We start from the raw sequence: 14873 nt of genomic DNA on the forward strand, positions 1-14873 counted from the left end.
AGAGGAAAGATATTCCCATCTGAATGTAGAGTTCCAAAGAATAGCAAGGAGAGATAAAAAATAAAAATAATTTTAAAAAGAGAATTCAACTAGAAACACTAGAAACATGTAAAGCATAGATATTTAGCTGCAGTATATTAAGTATAAGAAAATTAGGTAAAGTCTCATTTGTTTCCTTCAAAAGATCAAATCAATCCTCTAATATCTCTCCAGGGCACTCTTATGTGCTAATCTTCATTTTTTTTCTGGTTCTCTGCATTTCCCAGACCTGGTTCAGTCTTTTCCCCCCCAAGTATGTCCTCCTTTATTCACTGTGTCTTTATTTATTGTGTGTCTTTATTTACTGTGTCTTTATTTATTACTCATACAATAAGTAAGAGATAATCTTATGAATCAAACAAATGTAGGAAAATTTTCTTCCAGAACTTGGCTACTACTAATAGTAGTACTACTACTACTAATAGTCATATATACCACACCTGGGGAAAGCTGTCAACATCTTATATTTTTTTTGAGACCTTCATACACAAGTTGTACTTATTGTATGTCAGGCAAATAATAGGAATGATATCATTAATACAGCCTATGTTAAAAATGCCATTTTATTGGACAAGAAAATTGATACTGAGATGAAAGTCTTAAAGATTTTTTGAACGTGAAGGTTTTAACAGAATTCTAGCTTTATTATAGCTGAAGTTTGTATTGAAGAAAGTCTGTCAACTTAGGAAATATGGACAGAAAATTTCCTTGTTCTAAATGTTATGTTTTGTACTAATTTCAAATTTTTTCATAGAAATAAAACTGAAAACAGACATTTACAAAAATGTTAACTGTGGAATGTGAAGCTTTTTTAAAAGCACACATTAAATAATCTAATAAGTCTCTGATTTTACTTTTGGAGAAACATATGTCAGCTCATGGTCCTCCCCATCATGAGTCATTACATGTATTTGATGAATCTGAACCCTAACTGTGTTATTACTCATGCAAATACAGTTCCTGCATGTCTGTGTTTTCCTGTCTGCAGTTCTGTTGTTGGTTGAATCCACAGATGCAGAACCTGAGGGTTTGGATGGCCTACTTTTTAGCATCTGCTGATTTTGGTATTCGAAGAGATATCCTGGAACCAATCCCCAACAAATGCTGAGGGGTGATTGTCCTGCTTAATGGTTTGGTTCAGCCCCAGGCCTGCCTCTGGGGGCATCTCACAATGGACTAGATCCACATCAGAACAATTGCCAGGATCAGCAAGGGGTAGCTTTGAGACTGCTTCAGTAACCAGAAACATTGAGTGTGAATGAAGCTGGTGTACTGGCTAGAATACTCTAGTGTATATGACCTCAGTGCCCCCATCCAGATTCACAGGAAGCTTTTCATAGTCCGTTCCACAACCTGTAACCTTTGTCATCTTCCACAGATTCTAAATTTGGTTAATATTGATCCCACATATCTCATACTTTTACAATAATACACATGTATCATTGCATGTATATATGTGTAATAACATTGTTTTACGAGTAATATCAGTGAGAATGTTTTATGCAACTTGCTTCTGTCTTCAAATGCATGGTTTTGGTATTTATACACGTGGGTATATTTTGCTTTAGTTGATTCTTTTTAATAAAACAACCCAGACTAAAAAGTGGCAAATGATTTGAACAGATGCTTCACAAAATAAGATACACAGTGGGCAATAAATAAGTGAAAGATGCCTAACATCATCATTCATCAGGGATATTCAAATGAAAACCACAGTTTAATAAAATAGGTATTAGAATAGCTATATCAAAAAGTGACAATATGAAGCATTGAGAAAACTGTGGAACAACTGCAACTCCTACACACTGCTCACTGAAATGTAAAGTGGAACAACCATGTCAGAAAAGCTTGACACTGCATGTAATAACCCTAGCAACCCAAAATCTTGCTCTTCAGCATTTAACCAATCAATATAAAAACAGATGTCTTCACAAAAATACACATTAAGTTCATTACAGCTATGTTCTTAACACAAAAACTAGAAACAAAAGATGAATGAATAAATAAATCATAATATGTGCATACAATAGAATACCACTTAGCAATTAAAACGAAGGTGTTCACTGCTCCTTTCACACTGGGTGTCTGCATTTCCATAGTATGGTTAGAAGGACAGCCACAAGCCAGAACATGGAAAACCAGTAAACTTTTGTGGGAGAATGGGGGAAAATGAGAATCTAGCATAAGTTAACAGTTTCCTAAATATAAGTCATATACTTGACAGTTGCATATTTTAAAAAGTTCTTCTGTCATTGTTAATGACACAAAACTTCTCTTGTTTGAAGGCAAGACCACCACATTTTGTCTGTGTAGGGAGGGTGAGTAGGGGAATGTTCTTAAAATTGGTATCAGTTCAGTTCAGTTACTCAGTTGTGTCCAACTCTTTGTGACCCCATGGACTGTAGCATGCCAGGCTTCTGTGTCCATCACCAACTCCCGGAGCTTGCTCAAACTCATGTCCATCAAGTCAGTGATGCCATCCAACCATCTCATCTTCTGTCGTCCCCTCTCCTCCTGCCTTCAATCTTTCTCAGCATCAGGGTCTTTTCTGATAAAATTGGTATAATTATTCTTAAAAAATAGAAGTACTTCTTTGGTGAAGCCTCAGTACCCATTCAGTTCACTATGATAATCTGTAAGCAGAACAGCAGTATGGTGCTGGGCCTTTATTCCAGTAAGGTCAGGTACCACATCCTTTTCTCACAGTCCTCCGAATGATTTTTAAGAAAATATTCTAAAGGAGGACAAGTAAAAGCAAAGAAAAACAAAGGAGGATTTGAAGATCCCTGTTTAAGATTTATTTTTTTAAAAGTGCATAATATTTTGAATTAAAAAAACTGTCATCCTGTGGGCCTGCTGAACACTAGACTATGTTTTCCACCCCTTTCATGATAAAGATCACTTCACAAAAAGAGAACTTCTGCTTACTGGCTAGGAAAAGGTCCCTTTACTTGATTTTCAAGTGCAATCTGTTGTCCAGTTCCTCTAGATAAGTCTTCCCATATTTTAAACAGATACCATTTCCACTTTGTAATTACATCTAGGTTAAAATTTATTGTCTTATACTGCATCTTGAAGTAGAGTCGTTAGTGTTTGGAGTTCTCATTTTAAGCCCTCAGTGCTAGCACATTCAGTGCATCCACCACCAGCAATGGATTTGGGGATAGGAAAGCACATCCTGGTACAGAGGAACTCAGGAAAAGTGGGAATTCTCCAACAGTGGTAGTCCATCTCTGTGCATGGATGGGTGTGTGCTCCCTTTTGCAAGTTTTTGGAGGGAGTTTAGGGATATGTTGAGAAGTGCTTTGTCATCAAGGAACAGGTGACCCAGCAGTGGAATGCAGGTCCACTTCTTGTGTCGGTGGTGATGGCAGATGCCTTCTTGTGCCATGCGAAGAAGGTATTTGAGGAGGAGGTGGTGTAAAGGGGAAAGGGCACTTTGGGACAAAGGCATTACTATGGTCACTTTTTCCTCCAAAGTGGGAGGTTGGAGGTATAGTGGTGAGTTTAAAAAAACATCAGGTGTCCTCATGGGTTCTCATGGAGATAACAAGGGAGAGCTTTCAGTAGGGCCTGATATAGCAGTCTGGTCTGATATGGAATATTTTGGTGAATAGGCTTTTGGCATGGGTTGCCCCGGAGGAATTGCTGGGGGGCTGTTCCAATGCTTAGACGTCATCCTAGATGGTGAAGATTCTGCTGGAGCAGATTCTTGTCATCTTAGCGGAGGAACAGGAGGGTAGGGACAGACACTTCATCAGTGCTCTTAGTTAAACTTATAGATGATACTGAAGCAGATCTTGAATGAAAGGGCTTGAATGGTCAGAATTAGGTGTGCTGCAGACATCTGTGGTACTGGAAGAACCAGAAGCAGGAGGAGGTGTTAATGGTGTTCTTGGAGAATTTGGTGCCAATGCTATATATACTTTCTGTTTCACTTTCAGGGGTTCTACTTTAACTATTTTTCCTTGGCTCTTGCTGTGGAGGTATGGAGTGTCTCATAGTACCTGGTCTTGGGTTTAATGGACAAATACTGGGAGCTTTTAGTGAATGGCTATATTCTTTTGGAAATCTTGAGAGAGGCTTAGTGTTTCATGATTCTGTTTCTAGGTATTTCTTGAAAAGATAGTCTGTAAATTCTTTTTCCATGCTGTTTCCCATTGGATTCAAGTTTTCAAAGAACTTTTTGATATCTGATTTTAGTCATAAACAATAAGACTGATTTAAGTATTTCTGGATTTCACCTGCCATTTTTCTGCTATGTTCTTCCCTTTGCTAAAGTTTATAAGCTCTTTCCCATGCCTTTTTAGGACCTCAGGGCTGCCTTCTTCTGTTTTCAATGTATTAGTTAGATAAATTCCAAAGAAAGACACATATGGTGGATTAATAGACCTGAGTTTTGCCAAATATTTTTTTTTCCCTCAAATATTTCTTACAGCGATCTTCTTGTAGTTCATGAGCTGTTTCTAAAATTTTCTTTTGTTAGCTTTGTATTTTGCTCAAACATGTGGTCTAGTCTGTAAACAGGTAATAAGTTAATAGCATGGCCAACCTCAAGGACACCATTGACACTGTTCAGCTCTTGAAAGACTTGCAGAATCTTAATTATTTAGCTTATCACAGCTACTTTTTCTTCTAAGTTTTCGGTTTCTACGTTTCTCAAACCACAGAGTGAAATTAGTGGTATGCTGGATCATTTTCAGAAGGCTAGGAGAATTAATCTGTTTTCTTCTGCCCACATACTTTCAACTAATTCTGATGACTGTACAGTTCAATATAAATCTGATTCAAGTAGAGTGAGCTGTCGAGCAATTTCTGTTGGTTTAAGGGGAGCAGGTCAAAAGTCTCTACGTGGTCAAAATTCTCTCTTTCCACCAGGTCTACTTATATGCCATTCATCCCTGGGAGGTGAACTCTGAAATGTAATATTATGACCTGGTCCCTTGTCTCTTGCAATTCAGTTCTTTTCCTTTCGATTATTTTAGTAATTGATTCAACCCATTTTTTCATTGCTTTACCTCTTACTGTTCCAATAAATTCCTCCATCAGCTGCAAAAGATCTTGAGTCTCTTTCAAAATCATAGTGGTGTACTACTCAGTGCCAACATACATTTAATGCTCACACCTGCACAGGCTGTATTCTAAACCCTTTTCAGTTCTGCACTCAGGGGCTAATCTTCTCTAAAGCTATGCAATCAGCTTCTGTTGACTCAGGCTCTGGAATTTCAAACCTTTCTATTATAGGTCCTTTAGGTTTACAAAAGGATCTATGTGTTGTGAGAAATGTCTAAACAAAATTGGGACCCATGTATATATAGTATGTGAGCCTCTCTATAAGTTTAATAACTGTTCCTGCTTTGATGATTGGAATTCCAGCTTTGGGCTACATGTTTTCTTCAAATATGATATTTTCTTCCGAGTCAGGCTCTGCAAATCTATAAACATCAGCACTAGGGAGTCTCATCTGCTCCTCCCTTTCTTCCTATAGTATCGTCACATCAAACATCTTTTCCAGTGTTCTCTGGTACAATAAAGATATCAGTGCTGCCATCCAACTGTTTTTCTCTTCATCTGACTTGGCAGAAAACATAACACTATTTTCATCTCTTAAATTATTTCAAAAGCATGCTTGTACTCACTAGTGTCATCTTTGTCATTAATTTGTACCTTTCTCATAAAAAAACTTTTCTTTAAGGTGATATTCTGCATTGCTAGCACCAGGAAGTTTTGGCTAGTCATGATTTAAGTTACAGCAAATCATTAAGCCATCAACGAGAAGTATGTTTCTTTCATGTTTTCTCCTACATGTGTAAGAGTTCCTTCCATTACAAATTCATTGCAGCACTGTCCAGTGTCTATTCCTCCCAACCATCAATATTCTTCTGAATCTCGTTCATTTTCTTGATTGCTAGATGTTTCCCCTTCATTTGCTGATTATAAATCCAACATGCAGATTCACCCAGTCTACATTTTGCAAGACTTTTAGAACATATTTTTTCCCCCCTATATCACTATGACCATTAAGCAGAGCTGTTATTGCTTGATTCAAACATTCCTTGTCTTCTTGTTCTTCACTCTTCTTACTGCTTCAGAAGTATGAAGTAATGTAGACAGTGGTAAATGGGCTAGAAGTAGCTTGGGTAAAACATACTGAACAGCTTCTTTGAAACCTTTGCCTATTGACTGAGAAGATTGAGGGCAAGAGGAAAAGGGGGTGACAGAGGAAGATGGTTGGATGGCATCACTGACTCAATGGACATGAGTTTGAGCAAACTCTAGGAGATGGTGAAGGACAGGGAAGTCTGGCATGCTGCAGTCCATGAGGTTGCAAAGAGTTGGACATGACTTAGCGACTGAAAAACAACAAGAGTGCCACTCCAGGCTTTGATAACTGACTAAGGAAACGATCATGAAAACCAGGTCATAGAATATCTCGAGTGTTATGATTCAAATGGATCAAATGTCAGTTCCTCTGCTATCTTCAAAGCAGCTTCCTACTAATGGATGGTGACTGCCTTCATCTGTCATTTCTACAGTATCTTCTGTATGGCCCAGTAACTTTCCACCAGGTTCATGTATATCCACTATATGACCAAATGTATTTTCTACATCATTAGCTGAAAAACAGTTTTGTATTAATGACAAAGCACTCTCTAAAATCATTTATAATTTAACTTCCCTTATAATAATGTCAAATTTCTGCCATAAATGCTTTTACAAAATCATGATAACATTGCTCTCCTGAGGTGGAAGGCTCTTTCATCAAAGATAATATATCTTCTACATCTTGATGAACCATATCCATCAATACTTTATCAGCATATATTGCCACTTTAATATCTTGTTTTGTAATTTCATAATGCTGTATATTTTGCACCAACTTTTAAAATGTGTGCAGAAATGTATTCTAACACTGCTACTATGTAAACAGAAACCTGGTGGTCAGTTTTATAATCTAGGACCCCCTTTAACAAAAGATGAATTTTTTTCTACTGGAAGAGAAAAAAAGTTTCTTCGCTTCCTGTTTTCAGTAGCTGACTGGGCATCAACTATTGCCCATTTATCAACTGCATGAGGGAAACTTTTGAACATGTGCCTCTACATCTGAAGAACTTAGGGGCTGAGCTTGACATTGCATATTTAATAATTGCAAAATTAATTCTTCAGCATACTGAAGAGCATCATCACTAGACTCAACAGTAGGATGAACTTGCCCCTGAACATTTTTTCAACGCAGACACCAGCAGCCGCCACTTGGGCGCGTTCTCTTGAGCTAAAAACTCAAGAGCAGCTGCTGCGCCTGCGTGCCCCTACGTCTGGGCAGGGAGAGGGCCGGTGGTGGCCGGCTGGGGGAGTCACCAGAGGGCGAGCCCCCAGTGCTGAACCGGGCCACAGTCTCAGCGGATGGCCCGGATGCTGCAGGGGCCCGAGCTGCTGGGCTAGCCCTGGAGATGAGGCTGGTGCCTGGCCACCCATCCCACAGGCACTGGCCGCGGTGAGAGAACGCAGGCGGTAGGCGGTGGTGGCGGCCTCATCAGGCAACGCTGCCCGGGGACCAGGCCTCTCACCCATCCCCGGCCCGCCGGCGCCACCCTAGGTTGCTCTCCACCTCGGTCGCTGGACTCTGGGCTGGTCTGCTTAGGTCGCAGAGCCGGTGGCTGTTGGAGGGGTGCGGAGGGACGCTCCAGCCCGGCCCATTTTCTTTAAAATTGTTTTCTGTTGTCATCTACTCCACAGCTATTTCCCATTATTAATATATTAATACAGTACATTTGTTATAATTAGTGAACCAGTATTGAGACGTTATTGTTGACTAAAGTTCATAGTTTAATATTTAGATTTCTTTAAGTTTTCCCTAATATCCTTTTTCTTTTCCAGAATCCCGCTTATTCCCTCATCCTCATCCGTAACAAGCCACTAAATCTCCTGTCTTTATGGAGTTGCCTACTGTGAACTTTTTATATGTAAATGGAGTCATATACTATTTGGCCTTTTATATGTCTTTTTTTTTTTTTTAGACTTAGCATGAGGCTTTCAAAGGCCATCTTTTTTATAACATATAAGAATACTTCATTCCTCTTTAGGACTGAATAATATTCCATTGTGTAGTTACTGTATTTTGTTTATCCATCCCTCAGTTGGTGGACATTTGGATTGTTTCTACTTTTTGCCTACTATAAATAATGCTGCTATGAACATACATATTTTGGGTGAATACTTGTTTATAATTAGAAGTGGAATTGCTAGTAATTGCCAAACTTTTCTACAGCAGCTGCACCATTTTACATTCCCACCAGAATATATGAGGGCTCCAATTTTTCTAATACTTAACTGCACTTGATATTGTGTATGTAAAACATTTACTCATCCTCTTGGGTGTTAGTGGTATCTTACTGTGGTTTTGATTTTCGTTTTCTTAATAACTTATGGTATTGAGCCTCTTTTCATGAACTTCTTGGCCACTAGCATATCTTCTTTGGTGAAATGTCTATTCAATAGAGTATTTTCTCATTTTTAACTGTTTGTTTTTGTTTCTGTTTTGTTTTGAGGTATAAAAGTTCTGTATATATTCTGGATTGTATACCTTTGTTGGATATATAATATGTAAATATTTTCTCTCATACTGTAGGTTGTCATTTTACTCTTGATAATGTAATTTCTTTGATGAAGAAATGTTTCTAGTTTCAATGAACTCCAATTTCTCTTTTTTGTGTGTTTGGATTCATATATATAAGACATTGTCTAATTCAAGAGCATAATGATTTTTGCCTGTTTCCTTCTGGTAGTTTCATATTTTTAGCTTTCACACTTAGGGCTTTGTCTATTTTGAGTTAATTTTTGTATCTATTCTCAAGTAAATGTCTAACTTCATTCTTTCGTATGTGAAGAACCAGTTGTTCGTTGCGAAGTAATTAGCCTCCAACTAATAAAAATAATTGAAAAAAAAAAAAAGAACCAGTTGTTCCAGGATCATTTGCTAAAGAGACTGCTGTTTTTCTGTTGAATGATTTGGTATTACCCCACTTCCCTGGTGGCTCAGATGGTAAAGCATCTGACTACAATGCAGGAGACCCGGATTCAATCCCTGGGTTGGGAAGATCTCCTGGAGAAGGAAATGGCAACCCACTCCAGTATTCTTGCTTGGAAAATCCCATGGACAAAAGAGCCTGGTAGACTACAGTCCATGGGGTTGCAAAGAGTCGGACACAACTGAGTGACTTCACTTTCACTTACCCCTATTGAAAATTAATTGAGCACAGATGTATGTGTTTATTTCTGGACTCTCAGTTCTATTTTTTTGGTCTATATGTCTATCCTTCTGTTAGTACCACACCATTTTGATTATGTAGCTTTGTAATCAGTTTAAAAACCAGATTATGTGAATCTTGCAACTTTGTTCTTTTTCTTTATTGTTTTGGCTGTTCAGCATCCCTTGCAAGTCCTTATAGATTTGAGGATCAACTTTTTCATTTCTGCAAAAAAAGTTGTTTGAATTTTGATAGGGATTATAAATCTGTAGATTGTCTTGGGTAATACTGTGATATGAACAATATTAAGGTCTTCCAATTCAGAAACATGAGATATCATTTCACTTATTTAGGTTTCTTTAGTTCCTTCTGTGATATTTTGTAATTTCAGTGTTAAAAGTTTTGTACCTCTTTGAGTAAATTAACTCTTGATATTTATTATCTTTGATGGTATTTATTATCTTTGATGAAAATGGGATAATTTTCATTTCCTTTTTAGATTTTCATTGTGTATAGAAATAATTGATTTTTGTGGGTTAATCTTATATAATGCCACTTGCTGAATTTTTTTTTAAGTTTTAATCCCTTTTGTGTGAGTTTATTGGGATTTTCTAATTGTAGCTTCACCTCATATGCCACTCATCTCTTCAGGCAGCATCAGTCTGTAAATATTTTTGACAGATTCTCTCTAGGAAGCAGCTCTAATACTGAACCAGTTTTGAATTAGCTGAAATAAACACAAAGTTTTTGAGCTGTGCTATCAGACAGGTCAGATAAATAAACTATAAGTGTTTGTGAATGGGGTCTGCTGTGATTCTTCTAATACTGGAAACGTGGGTTATTATTTTGACACTTTACTCCTGAGCTGGAGAGTGGAAACTGTGATGGGGGCAGGTTAGAATGTCCCAAAGTTTCACTGTTCTTACCAAAAATCAGCCATGTTCCTTGAATTAGAACTCTCTGAAATTAATCCTTTGTCTGTTTCTTCATTTGCTATTATTTTCTCCCATTCTGAAGGCTGTCTTTTCACCTTGCTTATAGTTTCCTTTGTTGTGCAAAAGCTTTTAAGTTTCATTAGGTCCCATTTGTTTATTTTTGCTTTTATTTCCAATATTCTGGGAGGTGGGTCATAGAGGACCTTGCTGTGATATATGTCGGAGAGTGTTTTGCCTGTGTTCTCCTCTAAGATTTTTATAGTTTCTGGTCTTACATTTAGATCTTTAATCCATTTTGAGTTTATTTTTGTGTATGGTGTTAGAAAGTATTCTAGTTTCATTCTTTTACAAGTGGTTAACCAATTTTCTGGTACCACTTGTTAAAGAGGTTGTCTTTTTTCCATTGTATATCCTTGCCTCCTTTGTCGAAGATAAGGTTTCCATAGGTACGTGGATTTATCTCTGGGCTTTCTATTTTGTTCCATTGATCTATATTTCTGTCTTTGTGCCAGTACCATACTGTCTTGATGACTGTGGCTTTGTAGTAGAGCCTGAAGTCAGGCAGGTTGATTCCTCCAGTTCCCTTCTTCTTTCGCAGGATTGCTTTGACTATTTGAGGTTTTTTGTATTTCCATACAAATTGTGAAATTATGTGTTCTAGTTCTGTGAAAAATACCGTTGGTAGCTTGATAGGGATTGCATTGAATCTATAGATTGCTTTGGGTAGTATACTCATTTTCACAATGTTGATTCTTCCAATCCATGAACACAGTATATTTCTCCATCTATTTGTGTCCTCTTTGATTTCTTTCATCAGTGTTCTATAGTTTTCTATGTATAGGTCTTTTGTTTCTTTAAATAGATATACTCCTAAGTATTTTATTCTTTTTGTTGCAATGATGAATGGTATTGTTTCCTTAATTTCTCTTTCTGTTTTCTCATTGTTAGTGTATAGGAATGCAGTGGATTTCTGTGTGTTAATTTTATATCCTGTAACTTTACTATATTCATTGATTAGAATGGGGGAATAAAATAGCAAAGGAAGAAACAGACAAAGGATTAGTCTCAAAAGTATACAAGCAACTCCTGTAGCTCAATGACAGAAAAATAAATGACCCCATCAAAAAAATGGGCCAAAGATCTAAACAGACATTTCTCCAAAGAAGACATACATATGGCTAACAAACACATGAAAAGATGCTCCACATCACTCATTATCAGAGAAATGCAAATCAAAACCACAGTGAAGTACCATTACATGCCAGTCAGGATGGCTGCTATCCAAAAGTCTACAAGCAATAAATGCTGGAGAGGGTGTGGAGAAAAGGGAACCCTCTTACACTGTTGGTGGGAATGCAAACTAGTACAGCCGCTATGGAGAACAGTGTGGAGATTCCTTAAAAAACTGGAAATAGAACTGCCATATGACCCAGCAATCCCACTTCTGGGCATACACACCGAGGAAACCAGATCTGAAAGAGACATGTGCACCCCAATGTTCATCTCAGCACTGTTTATAATAGCCAGGACATGGAAGCAACCTAGATGCCCATCAGCAGACGAATGGATAAGGAAACTGTGGTACATATACACCATGGAATATTACTCAGCCATTAAGAAGAATCCATTTGAATCAGTTCTAATGAGATGGATGAAACTGGAGCCCATCATACAGAGTGAAGTAAGCCAGAAAGATAAACACCAATACAGTATACTAACACATATAGAATTTAGAAAGATGGTAATGATAACCCTATATGCAAAACAGAAAAAGAGACACAGATGTACAGAACAGTCTTTTGGACTCTGTGGGGGAAGGCGAGGGTGGGATGTTTCGAGAGAACAGCATAGAAACATGTATATTATCTAGGGTGAAACAGATCACCAGCCCAGGTGGGATGCATGAGACAAGTGCTTGGGCCTGGTGCACCGGGAAGACGCAGAGGAATTGGATGGAGAGAGAGGTGGGAGGGGGGATCGGGATGGGGAATACATGTAAATCCATGGCTGATGCATGTAAATGTATGACAAAAACCACTACAATATTGTAAAGTAATTAGCCTCCAACCAACGAAAATAAATGAAAAAAAAAAAAAGAAGAAGAAGGGGCAAGAATACACAGAAGAACTGTACAAAAAAGATCTTCACGACCCAGATAATCACGATGGTGTGATCACTCACCTAGAGCCAGACATCCTGGAATGTGAAGTCAAGTGGGCCTTAGAAAGCATCACTATGAACAAAGCTAGTGGAGGTGATGGAATTCCAGTTGAGCTATTGCAAATCCTTAAAGATGATGCTGTGAAAGTGCTGCACTCAATATGCCAGCAAATTTGGAAAACTCAGCTGTGGCCGAAGGACTGGAAAAGGTCAATTTTCACTCCCATCCCTAAGAAAGGCAATCCCAAAGAATGCTCAAACTACTGCACAATTGCACTCATCTCACACGCTAGTAAAGTAATGCTCAAAATTCTCCAAGCCAGGCTTCAGCAATATGTGAACCGAGACCTTCCAGATGTTCAAGCTGGTTTTAGAAAAGGCAGAGGAACCAGAGATCAAATTGCCAACATCTGCTGGATCATCAAAAAAGCAAGAGAATTCCAGAAAAACATCTGTTTCTGCTTTATTGACTATGTCAAAGCCTTTGACTGTGTGGATCACAATAAACTGTAGAAAATTCTGAAGGAGATGGGAATACCAGAACATCTGACCTGCCTCTTGAGAAACCTGTATGCAGGTCAGGAAGCAACAGTTAGAACTGGACATGGACCAACAGACTGGTTCCAAATAGGAAAAGGAGTATGTCAAGGCTGCATATTGTCACCCTGCTTATTTAACTTATGTGCAGAGTACACCATGAGAAATTCTGGGCTGGAAGAAGCACAAGCTGGAATCAAGATCGCCGGGAGCAATATCAATAACCTCAGATACGCAGATGACACCACCCTTCTGGCAGAAAGTCAAGAGGAACTAAAAAGCCTCCTGATCAAAGTGAAAGAGGAGAGTGAAAAGGTTGGCGTAAAGCTCAACATTCAGAAAACTAAGATCATGGCATCTGGTCCCATCACCTCATGGGAAATAGATGGGGAGACAGTGGAAACAGTGTCAGACTTTATTTTTTTGGGCTCCAAAATCCCTACAGGTGGTGACTACAGCCATGAAATTAAAAGACGCTTAATCTTTGGAAGGAAAGTTATGACCAACCTAGATAGCATATTAAAAAGCAGAGACATTACTTTGCCAACAAAGGTCCATCTATTCAAGGCTATGGTTTTTCCAGTGGTCATGTATGGATGTGAGTGTTGGACTGTGAAGAAAGCTGAGCGCTGAAAAATTGATCCTTTTGAACTGTGGTGTTGGAGAAGACTCTTGAGAATCCCTTGGACTGCAAGGAGATCCAACCAGTCCATCCTGAAGGAGATCAGTCCTGGGTGTTCATTGGAAGGACTGATGCTGAAGCTGAAACTCCAATACTTTGGCCACCTCATGTGAAGAGCTGACTCACTGGAAAAGATCCTGATACTGGGAGGAATTAGGGGCAGAAGGAGAAGGGGATGACAGAGGATGAGATGGCTGATGGCATCACCGACTCGATGGACATGAGTTTGAGTAAACTCCGGGAGTTTGTGATGGACAGGGAGGTCTGGCGTGCTGCGATTCACGGGGTCGCAAAGAGTTGGACATGACTGAGTGACTGAACTGAACGCAACTGAGCTGAAGTGAGGAACCATATTAATAGTAAGAGAAATGTGCCATTTGGTTGAGGATTTTTTAGTGCTTTACAATGTATTTCATTGCAAGGAAGTTTTTTTGAGGTTGGTAGCTGACTTAGTGTCAATCTAACCCATTCCATGACTAACTTATTCTAGCTTGGGAGTCTTAGAATTCGGTGATGACCACACCATTTAAGTATTCAATTCATGCTCATCAGTTTTACAGCTTTGGCTTCTGAGTGAGATTCCCATTAATAATAAACATGTGATTCCTTTACTTCATGTGTACATTAGCAGAAACCAACAGTAATCAAAGAAACAGAACTATAGACACCAACAGTAATCAAAGAAGTGGTCCTGTGGACTGACCAAGAAAAGACCTTAGGTGTGAACCAACAAAACCAGCAGTTCTCAAAGTGGAACTATGGATTGATCCAGTAGCACACAATAAGCAGAATTGTGGACTAACCAAGACTAGGAACTCAGATTTCAGGTTGAACTGTCTCCCAGCTCAAGATGATCTGCTAAGCCCTGTACTGGGGCCTCAGACTAAGGGCTAAGAACTGGTGCTCTATAAAAGGCCCCTGTCAGTCTTGACTGACTTGTTAACCCTGGCCTGGAAAGCCAGTTAGATCAGTACCTCAACACAAAGAGCAGAACTTGAATTGAAAGGGAACTTTATCCACAGTCCTTGAAAGTGGTGGGAAGAAAGAAAACACGAGTAGCAACACCTGTGTTTCTCCTCATCCCCAGTGCCGTCAGAAGTCTCCTTTGGATCCCATCACTGCCACCAGAACTATTAAAAAAAAATATTCAGTGAGTAACGTCAAATATCATATGGCTTTATTCAGTAATTCATGAATCAAACATCCAATCAGTAGATAGAAAGGAGCTCTAAGGAACTGTACAAAATGAAAGACTTTAATAGGCAGAAGGGA

At 38.6% G+C, this 14873-nt stretch overlaps 2 pseudogenes; both read right to left on the minus strand.

Moving 5' to 3' along the window:
* Window positions 1-4131: 4131 nt before the first annotated feature.
* LOC133070576 (son of sevenless homolog 1-like) lies at window positions 4132-5778 on the minus strand (annotated as a pseudogene).
* LOC133070577 (son of sevenless homolog 1-like) lies at window positions 4641-7611 on the minus strand (annotated as a pseudogene).
* Between the last annotated feature and the right edge of the window lie 7262 nt (window positions 7612-14873).

The sequence above is a fragment of the Dama dama genome, chromosome 15, assembly GCF_033118175.1.
Source record: "Dama dama isolate Ldn47 chromosome 15, ASM3311817v1, whole genome shotgun sequence".
Classification (NCBI taxonomy): domain Eukaryota; kingdom Metazoa; phylum Chordata; class Mammalia; order Artiodactyla; family Cervidae; genus Dama; species Dama dama.